The 16,363-nt window shown below is 38.1% G+C and overlaps 1 protein-coding gene across 6 annotated transcripts in view; it reads right to left on the bottom strand.

Annotated features, from left to right (window-relative positions):
• Window positions 1-16,363, bottom strand: part of SLC24A2 (solute carrier family 24 member 2) — an 89,567-nt gene that overhangs the window by 58,784 nt on the left and 14,420 nt on the right. The gene's annotated exons all lie outside the window — the stretch shown is intronic.

Below are 16,363 nucleotides of genomic sequence, written 5' to 3'. Positions count from 1 at the left end.
TGTAGTGCTACAAAACTTAGGCTTTATTACTTCTTTAAATTATTCAAGGCTGAGCTGGCAAACTAACCAAAAACCATGCACTACCTGCATTTGATGTCTTATCTCGGCACATGTTGAACTATATGTAGAATGGAAGAATTAGATACTATGTCAAATTTTATTGCTGTTTGTGTCCCTACTGGAAAGAATCACCCTCTTTTGTTGTCCAGGTGAATGTGTAACAGAGACAGAAATCCCCCCAAAAAATCGGAAGTATGGGAAAATCCTCCAGTGGGAATACATGTTAAAGTGTCAACTATCTAAAATAGGAATTCTATTCACCTGGAAAGATTACCTCTCATTTACTGTTGTGTCTCAAGGGCAGAAAGTAAAGGGTAATCTTCCCAGTGGGACACAGATAGCAATAAATGTTATAACCTGAAAAGGAGTTTAACTCATTCCTGTACCTCCCTACAGGATTTGTTTGATTTTTTCACACACTTAAAGGCAAATGTAAACTCAAACTAGAAAATTAAATAATGCTGCAGCTTTTCAGTCTTCAGATGTGACTTCTGCACACATTTTTTCAAGGTTTCTCTAAATTTTCTCCTACATTTTTTTGTCCTAGGGTGTCAACAATCACTCACTGCACTGTATATATGGATGAACATATATATATATGGAAGCCTAACCTGGCGAAATGCGTCGTGACTCGGGATCCAGTTCTGCCAGTCCATCTCTATACTTTATTTTGAATTAGGCAGTTGTAAACTGTATAGCACAGTACCTATTACCCTCTAAAATAATGAGAGGAACACATATGGTTCTTGTCTCACATATGGTCCCTGTCTACAAAGATTTTATATATGTTTTGTTTTCTGTATATAATTTGTATATCCACATAAAAAAACACTTGAGCCAAAAAATCCTCTGCTTTTGTCTCTTCTTTGCTTCATTACATACTGGAAAAAGCTGAAAAAGTTTCACCATAGGACACAAACATTTTATCAGGATCAATGAGAATTTTTTCTGTAACTGCAGAAAGTGTACTGAGTTTAAAAAAACATACAAACATACTACAACCAGAGAATATCTGCTTTTAAAAAATATATTCATGGGATGGGGTGGTGAGTCTTCAAATCTATATGTGTTTTATTCTGTAAATGAACAAGTAAAAAATGCAGGCCAAGCAAAAGGGTCACTTAAATTGCCCTTCCCCTGCAGCATATCCTTACCTTTCTTTACTCTTATAACTACACCTGGGAAAGTTTAGTGTAACCTCCAAAGACATGTTAGAACTTTCATGGGTACTCCATCTCCTATCCAATGTCACAGTACTGAGCCAGAGCTGTCACGTAATAGAGGAGAATGTGAGTCACTGGTCATTTATATCTGGAAATGTAGGTATTTCCTGTGGCATAATAAAAATAAGGAGTAAGGAAAGGAGAGTGTGCACTGCTAGAAATAGTGGTAATTTAAGTCACCTATTTTCTTTACCCATGCATAGGTCCCTGTTATTATGGGGGCCAGCCATGATTATTACACAGGCTAGACCACAGGCTTTCCCTACACTGAACAACAAGTTTTTGGATGTATTTTTCCAATGAAGAAGCAAAAGTATGACCCTAATAATAAAGGCCTACCCTGATTTTTTAGTCTTAAAAAAGACTAAACTAATTTTATTCAGCCACTAGATACCAATAATGTTCTGGGTTGAATGTTGCACATTCCAATTGGAAGCTATAGGACATGCTGTGTATGCAGGGCATTATATATCTGCACAAAAGAAAAGTTTCAGGATATGGCACTGACATCATATTAGCACTGATTTCTGCATAACCCAGGACTGCCTACCACTTGAAGGAGAGGCCCCTGCATGTTGCATGACTTCTGGGGGTCGTCCATGTATATATAGGAAAAAAGCTGTACAAATGCACAGGATGAGGCTTCTTTAGATGGGAGTATTATGCCTGGAATTGGGCTTTAAACTTGTACTCAATTATAAAGTATAATTTTAATGGCAAAATTTCATGACTGACTGAGATTTAATTATCTCCTAATTAATTCTTTTCCAAAACCTAAACAATCTGGGAATTCATTAGCAAGTACCACAAAATCATTTTATTTATTAAAAGCCAAGTGAATAGCTAACACTCCTTGCAGTATCCTTTGAATCTTCCAATAAAACCTCAAGGAACAAAGAACATAGCATATAAAGTGAATATGCAATGTAGTCACATCTTTGTCTTTCCTTTCTCCTCTAGATGCCATTTGTAGAAGATACAAGATAGATGAAAGCTGCTTTTGATTTTGCACAGATAAAAAAAACCCATTTAACTCTCCAAGTCTGGAGATCCTACCTTGCTGGGAAGGAAATAAATGAAAGTATAAGATAGTGTGAAACAAGATGTAACCTTGCCACCTTTCTGGAAACATTTCTACTAAAAGGTTTTACTGAAGAACTTTTGCCACTATTTAGATTTTTTTTATATGCAATATTTCTCATATCTGAACATTTCAAAAGGAAATCATGTTCATGGTTACAAAAAAATATATATTGTGTCAAAATGAAATTTGCAATGTGGGAATTTACTTACCTACCTAATTATATGTGCATTGTTTCTCAAACCTGGATTTTATGGCTGCCAAAGTAAATATTTTTCTAGATTTCTAGTGATGTGCCTATGTGCCTTATAGACTAGCATGCTGAGAATACCCTATCTAGTTAGACCAATATAATACAGTAAGTCAATGAGGCAATGCATCGTGTACCCAGGAAACGGGGCTGGAAGCCAAGGCCTCGGGTATGTAACTTTAAATGAAAAACCCCTGGTAACCCCTGGCAAGGTGCTAGCAGCCAAGAGCTACACGGGATTGCTTGTTATTTCCAAGATCTGTAGGTAAGAAACTTTATACAGTAGGAAAGAAAACTGTATACAGTGTGGCATGATGCCAAACATAATGAGAAAAGATTATTTGCATTGAGCACGGGGGGGACTAACATATAGGTGACTAAAGGCCATTTTAGATGGCAATCCCAGTGACTCTTATTCACAAAGCTACAAGTCACTTCTTTACAAAGCTAGGCACCTTCATGTTCCCCGAGCCACAGAATAGGGCCCTAATTATTTTTAATTTAAATCACATAAAACTTAGTACTCAAAAGAACTGATATTTCATTTGACTAAAGCAGGCAAACAAGCAATGGGAAATCAGAGGGTGAACAACCACATCGGAGAATCAAAAGCTATGTGTTACTTTGGCCTGAAAAGTACATTTTTATTGGCATTTATGTAACCAATGTTTGCAAAACACTTACAACTGTTAATACGTGGCTTCATCAAAATTAAGAGTGCCATGTTTGGATATGAAACAGCAATAATGCTTTCTTTTCTATACACCTTTCAATTTTTCTCACATACAGTATAACTGCAAACAGGGTGATCTTGCTGACTCATGTAAGTTTTTGCTTATAAAAAAAAAATCAAAAGGTTCCCTTTCATAGTAAGTCAAAAGATTAAAGGGGTTTCCGACAATTGTTGCTGTCTAACAGCCCGTGAAATGTTTCCTTTGTAGTGATTTCACAGCTACCACTTTCAGTGTCATACAACAGAACTATCCAACCTAGACACATAGATAACTGACTCCTGTGCACCCAAGCAAAACATGAACTGACAAAATATGTGATCGGCATAGGGACAACCACAATTCAAGCTCTTATCTCATCATTTTGATTCCCCCATTCTTTTAAATTAAATATTGGTAACAGTGAGCATTTTTTAGGCTTTAATAAAGAAAGGTGTTTATCAAAAGCATAGATTTGGAATGAGTCCTATTTATTGGAGCTCTAAAAGGTGCAATGGTTATATGTAATGCATAGCTTACAACAAAATTCTTTACTCATCTAAATACAGAAAGCTAAACTTGATTGACCATGACAGACAATTCTGTTTGACTCTACATTTACTAATTAAATTAAAAGCATGTTTGAAAGCTGTTAGCAGTCTGTGCAGTGCAGTGGAAAGGCCCGTTGCAAGGTTTCTGCAATAGTTCAGCTTTAAAGTAGAATCAGGGCCTAGACAAAGTATCAGCTTTGATACTCCAAATCTATGATTGACACCGATAAGGACTGCAATTAAGCTGGCCCATTTTGTATTGTTTGTACTGGCATGGCTTTCCTCATCAGACAACAAATGCATCTTTCCACAGCTTTCACCAAATGCATGATACTCCATGGTTTTTCCACGTGAATGAATAGCTGGGCTCAATGAATTTACACCAAACCTTAAGCTACTTCCTAGTAATTATAGTTACTGATAATATATATTTATGTGAAGACCCTCATTATTCAAGGTCATTGTATATCTAATAGTAATTAGTCACATGTAATGTTGAAACTGTTTTCCAGCTTTCCCAGATTTATTAGTTCTACCAGTGTAGAACAACATTTATATCCATGCAGCACAAACACCTTAATCCAATCACCATAGAATGTAACACTGCAGATGTTCATAGTTTAAGACCTGGAGGTGTGAAATTTGTTAAATCACTCTTTTCCCAATAACATAACCAATAACACCATCCTTGGTGTCAGGAAGTCTGCATAGGTGTTAAACCTTCAAATTACATGGCTGAAGGTGTGAATTGTTTTCAAAATGCCAGGTTAAAGATGGTAAAACTGCATTATAGGTGTAAGATAGATGGCTTAGAACAGCTGCCGCCAACCAGTGGCCTGCGAGAAATATTTGGGGGTCCGCGGCTCTGGTCGGTGAACCCCCGAGCGGGGTCAGGAGAAGGACCATGTCCCTGGTACAGTTCCTAGGCTCATGGAGGTGGATGGGCTGTGTCCCTGGACACAACCCGCCCACTCTCCCATAGCAGGCTTAGATCTGCAATAAGAGAGCGGGCGGGGTTATGTCATAATGACGTCACTCTGGGGGACGTTTTTCCCCCTTTGAGTGACACCCGGATCCCCGCGAATGCGTGGTCCGGAGCAGGTAATTTTAGTGGTCCGCGGAACCGAAAAGGTTGGCGACCACTGGCTTAGAAGGCCTACACCTGTTCACAGATGGATGGTCTTTCAGGTCTCCTGCAAAACAATTGCCTTCTCTGTCCAAAATGTGCCTGTTGGAAATATGGAAAGCTTACACCATTAGAAGAACAAGTCAGTTAGTCCAGTTGAATGTGACTAACTACTAATAGATAAACTAATAATGTACTAATAATATATTTAATTAACAATCTCTGAGCTTTTCTAGGAATATTGCAATACGATTCCTGTATCAGTCCACCCAACTTCCATTTTAGTGAGAGTACTACATTGACCATCAAGGGTACTTTTTTGAACAGGACACATGTTAGGGGGTAGAGGTCAGGGAATTACAGCTCCATAACAAAGTGAGACTTGATCAGAAATTTTAGGCTAAATGAAATTTTAGATTGAATGTTTGAACTATGTGACCAGTTTACTTCAAACAGAAAACTTTTTTTCCCATGAAAGCTTTATTAAAAACAATTCATGTTGGAATGTTGGTTGTGAATAAAAAACAGAATAAAAAAGATCACTATTCTTACAATGCTAAATGATTTTCCAAGCTAACAGATGCTCATCTAGCTGGCCAAACCAATCCTACAGGCTTCCACAGATGGTTTTTAGCCATCTTATAATGAAAGGAAGCATTTTTACAATAAAGTAAATGCTAGCATTTGGTCTCAAAATCTTGTTATGTTCTCCATGAATTTAACCCACAATAAAACAAACTCTGTCAGTGCCACCAGGGCTAGGTTACTAAAAGTCACAAATACGGCTTTTTACAGCTGTTTATGGAAAGTACATTACCATCAGCAGCTGAACTGCTTACTGGTATTCAACACACGTGTCATGGTCCATAGAGGAATTTGTTCTTTTTATAACAAATGTGTTTCCTTTTTTAGATTAGATGGAGCTGTGATGGAAATTTTTTGGGAATACAACAATCCTAGTGGTAATATGTTTATAAAATAATTATGCAATCCTTATAATCACTGGCCCAAAATAGTTACATACCAGTATTTATAGCAAGATTCCTTGTAGAGCCGTCCTATCTGTTCTGCTTAGGGGTTGGTTGATGTGCTGTGGCAGCCTATATAATCTATCAAAATGTGACCCTATGTAATTATTATTGTACAAGGATTTTGGTAAGCAATTTATTCAGCTGAAAATAGTAGTCTTACAAACTGACAACCCATGTTAAATTGGCTGGTATAGAAGCAACCTCTTAGTTACCACATGATCAGATAAGTACAATGAGGAAAATCAAGTACAAACCCAGCCCTATTGATCAGCCATTGAAGACAGCATGTACTCGAACAGTAGTGCCAACCTTTTTTCATCTGGGGGCCGCTGTTGACATTGAGATAAAATTTGCGGGCCACAATGCAAACAAACATTAAATTTGTTTAAAACTAGAATCGTTTTATTTTAAAATGAAATGAAATGAAATTGAAATGTTTCTAGTTACCATAACGTACATGCGAATAAAAGAAATGACAAATCAAGAGTTTCTGCACTCAACATTTGATGCTCATTTTATTAACGATACAAAACTAAAGCTATTATACAGTGCTGGCTGGTCATATATTGCTCCCTGCTCACCGCTTCTGTACCAAAGAGCAGAAACTACACTATACAATGTGTCTTGTCAGTTAAAGGGGGCCGATAACCTTCTTTGTACCCCAAAAACTCTGCAATGAATACTTCCAGAGAAATGCAATTCATGTGACAGGTAGCAAAGAGGGACATATTCTTACTGCTACATCTTCAGATCCCTACATCTCCCTGTTCCTGAGAAATTAGGGTTCACAGAAGGTAATTGGCCAGATGTGTGTGAAAAGGTAGCACTGTATGATTTTAGGGGGAGTTAGCCACATGAGTTACCACTTATCCTACATTTCCCTTTCTCTACTGTTAAAGAGAAATTGGGGTTAACAGAAGGTAAGTAGCCAGGTATGTGTGACAAGGTAGCACAGTATGACAGGTATAGTTTTTCATATCTTGTGAGGGAGCCATAGTGAGGAGATTTTAGGGGGAGTGATCCACAAGAGGGCTCCACTTGCACTTACATTTGCCTTTTCTTACAGAGAAATTGGGGTACAAAGAGAGTAAAGTAATAGCTTTGTGTGACAGGGTAGCATGATATAATGGGTATAACATTTTAATGGGGAAGGGGGAGTTTCCTACTGGCTCCCATATTTCTAGTTGCCAACATCCCTCTGTTCCTGAGAAATTGGGGTTCGCAGGTAAGTGGGCAACCCCCCTTAATGTAAAAATATCCCTGACTGTTATTAGGGAATAGAATTTTATACTTGTTACCCCCTATCTGGCAACTTGTTAGGTTTAAGGGGCTGTAATAATTTTAGTTACAGCTCTCAGGGTCCTCTTTGTTCCCAGAAAATGTCACATTTGTATGATAATCAGTGTTGGAGATATAAAGATTTTTATACATGGGGATAATGACAGCTGCATGGACACAGACACAGCTCTGCTGCTGTACGAGGGTTGGGAATATCTCACAGTACAAGGTGGGCGGGGAGCAGTCACAGCTGATTGCCAGGTCTATAGTACACACCCACTGTCAGGGAGATAACACTGAGCATGCTCAGGAAGCTCCCTCTCCTGTTAGCACAATCTCAAAAAGGAACATAGGAGATGCGCGTGCCCCATCCCCCGCAAGACAACGAGCAGACAGGGAATGAGGGGAGGGCCGGATCAGGCCTAGGGGCCATGTGTTGGGCATCTCTGTACTAGAGGATTATAGATAATAAATGTAAGGTCAAGTTTGCATCCTTATAGTTTGAGTATGACACATTTGTGTTTGACATGTCTTACCACTGAACTTCAGCTAAAATGTATTTTAACTTAAATGTTCTTAACAAGAACATTTTTATGTACCTTTAACACATTAGAGTGAGCAGGGTTTTAAACGTATTTGTTCAGTAGGTGCCCCCCAATTGGTACACCTTAAATAGTTAGCATAATAGGAGTGATACAACCAAGAAATAAACACATGCCCAGGAAGCCCACCATCTGAACCAGCTCTATTGTGTCAACTCCCCAATACCCAATCACCTTGAAGAGAAACACTTCAGTCATTCATTATATATATTAAATAAATATTACTCCATACTATCTGCCACTTTCACCTACCCTAACCTAAGGTATATATGACATATATACTTTATACTATACTTTAATTTGTACAGTAACATAATGGTTTGAGAGCTTTACCACACCCTTTACAACAATATATCTTTAAAAAACAACATTTCAGTTTTCCATGTCACCTATTCAGCCGCCTTATTGGACAGAGACTCAACATTATCCCTTTTGTCCAGTCATTTCAAATCTGTTTAACTGTAAATTTAGTCGCTTCTGTCACAGCTAATATCACAGTTATACCGAGGAGTGCACCCTCTGTGCCAACTGTACGCTTGGAGGTGTTGTTAACTGAGACACAGAGCCTGATTTATCAAAGCTCTCCAAGACTGGAGAAGATAGACTACCATGGGTGAACCTGAGTGATCCAGCTAACCTGGAATAGTTTTGGTCAATAAATAAAAACATTTGCTAAATGATAGTAAATAATTTTTATAATCCATTCTAGGTTTGCTGTAACACCCAGGTTCACCCATGATAGTCAATCTTCTCCAGTCATCAGACACATCCATACAGATGGAAGGTGTCCAGAAGGATAGCTGAAATAGAGTGCCAAATCATCAGACAGATCATAACCAGATGAAGCCCAAGGGTCAGGGCAGGAAGGGAACAGTAGTGGTCTGAAACAACGGGAGGTCAGGACCAGAAGGGTCAGCAGACAGGGAATACTGGGACATGCGAATTGGTGCTTTGGAAACCTAATGCACAGGCACAGGGTGAACTATTGAGTACAGTTAAAGCAGAATTAAACGAAAAACAAAAAACTCAAACTCACCTTTCCTTTTGCAGGGCCCCCAATTTCTCCAGTGTTGTCCTTGTTTGGGTGCAGCGCCATCCTTGAAACCACCATCGACCTGGCGTGGAGTAAGCTTTGGGTACCACCATCTTCCTTCGTCTTCTTCCTTCTTTTGGCTACATTACCTGATCTCACACTAGCCTGCTGTAAGTGGGGAAAAAAAGAGTTCTGATCTCACTGCACATGCTTGAGTTTGGCAATTTTTCCACTACAGGAAAACAAGCCCCTTCTTCGCATACCTCTGATTGAGTATGTGCAAAAGGAGCAGCCTGAAGCCTCCAGAGAAGGGTGACGTGGGTATTCCAAGAGCCATGCCATGCCAGCCATTCTGTCTATGCCGCTGCGTCAATTAAGCCAAAAGGGGAAGGGCTTCACCCTTTGCTAAAAAAGTTCTTACTTACTTCAAAAAGTAAGAAAATGTATTTATTTATTTATTTTAATTATTTAATTTAACTATTTTTTACCCTACTTAAAAAAGTTGTCAACCCTTTTACGTAAAGTAAAAATTCTGGTGATAGGTGCGCTTTAAACGGAAACATTGATTGGCAGGTTGTGCATTGATTGGCCGAGTAGGATCTTTATGAACAGGTGGGTAAGATCCCAAGACTAATATGCCTCACAATTCAGAGAACTGCGGGCTGGAGACAGGTAGGAGAACCATGAATAGTTTTGCTGCTGATCTGTGACACCTACCTTTACTTCCTCCAATATGTCATAGCTGTGGATGGTTTTAGTAAAGAGGATTTGTGGCCATTATTATGCAAAATACAATATGTACTTTAAGAAAGTTGTAAGACGTGGAGAGACAGACAAAAGCAATAACTACATTTAGCTGCTCTTGAACTTGAAACATTGCATTCATTCAGCATATTGGTCGTTTACTCGTACCTCTGGCACTTGTGCAAGCACAAATTGAATTTCCAAATGAAACTGAGCAGACATCCATGGAAGATCTAAAAAAGCCTGAGTCAACAAATCTCAGTTTTCCCCAGTGCAAACATTTCATTCATACATCCCACAGGGAAGACAGCTAACAGCATAAAATAGGTATATCAAAGACAAACCTGTCTTCGACTCATGTGCTAATTAGAGTAGCTGAAAGAGAAAAAGTAATTGCTACCTCATATGATAAATCAAATCAACCTACATTGGAGCAGACCCTTGAACAGACCTGTTAGGTGCTGAAATTAGTCCAGTAGTACGTTCAACAGACATAATTTTCACCATGACAACACTTGCATCATCTAACGTGTGTTTCAAAGGTCCTGTGAGATTTGCTTGTGAGAACAGGAATTAACTGAACACTACACTACTTGATTTTCCATTTGTTATTGGTTTTATGTTACCCTGTGTTTATCTCTGTGCGTAACCACATCACTTATATACTTATTATATTTACATGTAAAGTAAAGAAAAATGAAGTACACGCATCCAATATATGTGCCTTCTAATACATATTAAGAGTTTTTGGTTTTTATCAAAATAAATACTGAGCAGTAAGATTCAGCAGTCAGTGATAAATGAGCATGCAAGACTGAAAAATGAGAGATAAGAATGCCTCAAAGCATTTATTGTTTTATCAATTCTGACCCAGATTCCTTCTTTTCCAGGCTTGTATCAGAATGGGATTTTACAAGTGTCAATCTGATATTTGCTATACCTGTCATTGACTGGCCAGGCTTCTGTCATTGTGTTCAGTAGTCAGCTAATCCAGCATACAGGCAACTAGGGACACCAGTCAGCGTTCCCATTCAACAATACTATATATGTCATTGGTAGGTATAGTAATGACAAGACGACGACAGCTGTCATTGTCCAGTTCACAGATTGACTGAACAATGGTGGGAGTTTATATGGCAGACCCCCACAACACTGAGGATGTACTGTGGGGATGTGACCCCCTCCCCTAACTGGTTTTTGCTACCATTGCAGATGTTTGCAAAAAGAGAAAGGGGCTACACACTTTTTGCCCGCTTCCCTCTTTGGCAATCTAGTTTCCAGAGCACCTTTTATGATAGGAAAACAGGTACACATACCCAATGGCCCCATTTCTGAAGAAGGTCCGGAGCCTATGAAGGGTCTGATTGTAAAGAAATAGTGCCAACCTCACACATTTATTTTATTAAAAAATAAACCCTACATCTTTTACCTGTCAATGGCAGCATGTTTATGAACAAGTATGCCATATACAATTCTACATACTGATAAAATCATCTGGTCATGATTTTTCAAAGCACACAGAACCTTCACTTAACCTCCCTGGCAGTTTTCCCAAATGTGGCTGGGGGTTATTTTCAGTACAAAAAGCAGTAACCCCAAGCCACAATCGGGGTGGCATTTTAAAGGACTTAACTGGTTCCGACAAGCCTGTGGCATCCTCTAGTGATGTCCGGGCATCTATGTCCCCTGCGTGATCAATGGAATGTGTGGGGGTGCAGGGGCGGTGCGCTGGGGGCGTGACCGGGCGGGAAATTTAAACAGAATGCACTGCATTGACATTCAAAATTACTGATATAATCAGACCGCCAGGGAGGTAAGTATATATTTATACCCAGGTTAAGAGGTTGCAGTTTTGACATTCAGGCAACATTTTCTAATTGTATTAATTGTACTAATTGTAATGCAATCAATGTGGGTGTTATTAAAAAAGATTTTATGTAAAGAAAACAGCTAACACAGGCTTTAAATATGAAACCTTGGACTTGAAAGTAGAAAGTAGGTGTAAACTCCACTTAAAGTGAAACTAAACCCTAAAATTAAAAAACTGTGACCGGGCAGGCCCTTTATTTCAAAAGTGACAGGTGATGTCCCTTCTGCAATAAAATACTCTTACCTGCCTGGTTTCAATTATTTAAATGCACTCACCTGTCCTCACGCCAGCACCCATTCAACCTTTTTCTCAGAGTCAAGTCAAAAGCCATCCTGATTGGCCAGCTGGGATGACGTAACTCATTGGAGACTATTAAAGACCTGCTATATATTGGTCATTTTCAAAGTGGAACTTTAGTTCAGCTTTAAGGAAAAAAGTCCTGGATGGAGGAAGAGACTATGAATTCTCTCTATCAAAGGATGACAGTGGCAGTTGTGAAGCGAGAAGGGAAACAGCAATCATCGCAGATCATTGGGGGGCTTTGGCAGCTAAGTGTGCCATAATGTGCAAATATGCTGGGAATATTTGCATATTATGGGAAAACCATCTTTTCCTGTCTTCTTCTGGGTCTTGGTTTTTGTCCATCTTGATTAGTCACACCAGAATGATGTAGCTCCTGCACATGCTAAATGTGTAAATTTACCAGAAGATTGCAAACAGGCTGGTAAGTTTATTGCAGAAGGGACATATCATATCATAGCAAGTCCCGTCTGCTTGCAGTTTTTTGCTTTTGTTCCACTTTAAACATACTGCATAAAAAGTAATCTAAAATACAAAGGTTTACACCTGTAAGTTGCTGTGTACTGCATCACAAGTATATTCAGGGGTGTAGTGGGGCGGGCATGGGTGGAAACGCAGTGCCCAAAGGTGCCTATTTTTATATTCCAAAGAATTCTTTGGTGGTTCGCGGCTCTGGCCAGACCGCCTCCCCCGTGAATCAAAAGGACCCCACTAGGTCTGAGGCTGTGATGGGGGTGTTGGTGGGTTCTGGTATCATGACGTCACTCTGGGTGAAGGTTCTACCCCTTAGAGTGACATAGGCAGGCGTGTAGTGGGGCGGGCATGTTGCTTTTAGGGCACCCATTGATTATAGGTTGCATGGGAGCACAACTTAATGCATGAAAAAAAAATCTGTATCATTAGTGAAATCCCCTGTTATTATTATAGAGAAGAAATCAAATCACTCAATCAGAGTTCACCTATTTGAATGTGGTACAGTCAGAACAAAGAGTGCAGACTAGAAGATATAAGTTTTTGCACTTTGTATATAGTTATTTGTCTTCGTGTAAAGCCTCTCTGTTTTGGGATAGTTGTATCAGAAAGGTCACAGTGTTGTATTCTGTTTGATCTCCTAGAGTTTCTTTGCATTCTTCTTACAAATTGCACAGAATGTTATATTTTACACCTTATCTGTTTCACAGTCACACCTCTATTTTAGGAATCTTCACACACATAAATTTTGTGAACTCTCCACAGATTGCTAAAACCAATCACTTTGCCTAAAAATCCACACTTAGATCAAACATTTTAACAGTTTACAGGATAAACGCATCCAAAGGGTTACAGCCAATCTAACAGAACACCAGAATGTGATTACAGAAATAATTCACACAGGCAAAGTGTCAAGCTGTGACATGAATTACGCCTTGATAAAAAATAAACTATGTGTCACTCTTTTTTCTATGTATAGCTCAAATGAAACCTTTCAGATAGTTCAGCAAGGATTTAGGTGTTATGGTGTTGTACAGAGAATAGTCAAAAGCAAGCCACAGAGAGGAAAACAATAGGCTTATGTCTTGTCAGAGGTGGAAGTCCATGGGAATATTAAATAAAATCATGATTTTTTTTCATCTTTGCTTACAGTAACTACTTTCAAGTATCAGGTATAGTAATTGTTATCATGGTATGGTCTGCAATGAGCTGAAACCAAATCCATTGACAAAAAGTAGTGAATCTCCCTTGAATATACCAACATAGCCTACTATTAAATAATTAGAAATATGTCATTTACTAATATCTTAAGTAGATTATAAGTAACAATTAGTGCTTGAAAACTTTTTATATAGTCTTGAAGGCCTACTAACTAGTATAGAGTTCTAAGTTGATATATAAAAATAATACAGTTACAGAAATTATTTTACTTGTTTTTATTTGAAAACTGCACCTAGGAAATTTAGTCTTTCCAATACAGTCATGCCCTAATTCAAGATTCTTGTTGGTAGCACAGTCTGCTGACAGTCTTTTCCTGTGTCTTGCTCCGAAACACTATCCTCGGACCTAAGGGTCCAGCTGACCTAAATTTGTGGACCAATTCGGCTTTTACACCTTTTAGGCTGTATAACCCCATTTGTAATCACAATCTTTAACACAATCTCTCTTAGTAGTGTGAACTAGTACAATTTATTATGTTCAGCCAGGTGTTCCAGAGCCCATTTCAATTCCTGGACTGGCAAAGAAATGGAGTGTTTGGCCCACAAAATTGTTCCACTACACTCTAGACCTCAATCCCAAATAAAGATCTGCAAATATCAAGTTATACAATTATCTGGTATTAGTCTGTCATTTGCAATCCCTATTTAATGTACAGCGCTGCGTAATATGTCGGCACTATATAAATCCTGTTTATTAATAATAATAATAATAATAATAATAATAATCTGCAGCCTTATTTATTCCTTGTTTTTGGGTAACATGGAGAAAAATACTGCTGGAATCACACTACTGAAGAATCTAATATTCCAAATATATATTGCATTTTTTACCAACGGTAATCATCTTTGAAGTTTTCTATCTAAGATTTTATTCATTAGTAGCAAATGTAGTACAGTGTACCCATTTGCCATGATTAATTTGTCATTTTTGCAAGTATGTTCAGATAGCATCATGGAGAAACAAATTGTTTTGCTACTAGAGTAATTGTCTTTGATTAACCCTCTGCACTACCACTGCTCCCTAGAGCAAAATGGTGCTGGTATTTTCTACTGGTTCCAAACGCCAAGGGTGGAAACACTAAGTGTATTATCTCCTAACTGCCCATCTAGTCACAAAACAAAAAGAAGCTATTGTTTCACAGAACACATAGATGAGACATAATGTTTCCAAAGAAAAGACACACTGTAATTAGCTAACTTGCTGCCAATATACCACTTACCATACCAAGAGCACAAATCACTGCGTCCTACCACATGACTCACTACCTACGCAACCTCTCAGTACTATACCCATCCTCTTCATCAGCACAACTTGAATAGCACTGAAAATTGACTTGTAATACCAGTGAGGGCTTTAGGAGGTAAAATGATATTTTTTCATGTTAACCAACTTCTTTGGCCTATATCAAAATTCTATGAATGCATTTGTCTATGAACTAAAGAAACCATAAAACATTGAAAAATTCTAGTGTCTGTACTACAAATTAATAAAAGAAATACATATGGTAAAAACACACTTTAAGAACCTTCAACCCACAAAGATCTATAAGTGTGATGTATTAAAGTTAGGTTAGATGCTATCACAAGCATTATCACCTTCTAGGCTGTGTGAAAATACCATCTAATTTATCAAAGAGAGAAAAGCTTCTACTGAAATGTGTCATTTGCAATGTTAACCCTTTTTTGAATCAAATAGCAGAACCTAACATATAAAACCTTGTTTTTACTTTATGCCTTGTACAATAAACATTGGTCAGTTGTCATGTTACAAAACCAATGCTGAAATGTACCACTTTTCTGGTTTTGTTTTTTTAATACTGAAAAAGTTGTGCTGACCACCTAAAACTTAAATACATATATTCTATCCTATGGGGTGTTCCCAAAAAATAAGTATTTGCTCCTACAGTATTCATTTGCTATTAGGTACTGGGCTGTTTTGCTTAAATTAGGACCTGGAGAAAGCAAAGGAATCTGGCAAGTTGCATTTTCTATGTCTGGGCCGATAAATTTCTACCCCGTCCCACTTAACTGGAAAATATGTCTACTAGTTTGCCCAACAGTATAGTAAAAAAAGAGTTCTAAGTGTAGTTTCTTTTTATAGCTCTTATAGTTCCCCATAGGATTGTAAAAATATTATTTTACAAACATAGAACAATCATGAGGAAAACTGTTACATATATTACCGTACTAGGTTTGGACTTAAAAAATTGAAATCTGATGGGTTTCTAGAAATACACTTTTATCAGTAAAGCTGGGTGATCCAGCAAACTTGGAAATGATTTCTTGAAAGTCATTTGCTTTTTGTTAGAAAAGGTTTTCAATCCAGATCTATTCCAGGTTTGTTGGATCACCCAGGTTCAATCATAAAAGTTAATCCTCTCCAGCCTTGGAGACCATTAATAAATCAACCCCAGTGTGTGAGAGGCAGTCCTGTGAGTTGGGAAATCCCTTGTCCTTGCTAAAGTTTACTATTCTGCTGTCATGGTGTTTTTCTCACACAGACTTCTACTAAACTTAAACTCGGTGGAATCACAAAGCTAATGATTTTCAGAAATTTGTCATCAAAAACAGTCCCTCTATATCATTGTTTTGCAGAATGAAGAATAGGAATGTTCTGCATGTTGCACAAGTTACCCAAAATGAAAACTTACCTGGTACCTACCTGATGGCAATTCATCTACAAGTGTTAACAAAACATTTTCATAGTGCTACATGTATACTTCTGGGTAATACAAAAATACATTTGTTCCACATATAACAAAATATTTTACTCTGACATTAAAGCAGAAGTTACCCCAAACCTAACCGAAAAC

The sequence above is a fragment of the Pyxicephalus adspersus genome, chromosome 3 (assembly GCF_032062135.1).
Source record: "Pyxicephalus adspersus chromosome 3, UCB_Pads_2.0, whole genome shotgun sequence".
In the NCBI taxonomy this organism is placed as follows: domain Eukaryota; kingdom Metazoa; phylum Chordata; class Amphibia; order Anura; family Pyxicephalidae; genus Pyxicephalus; species Pyxicephalus adspersus.
This window is presented reverse-complemented; position numbering and strand designations above follow the sequence as displayed.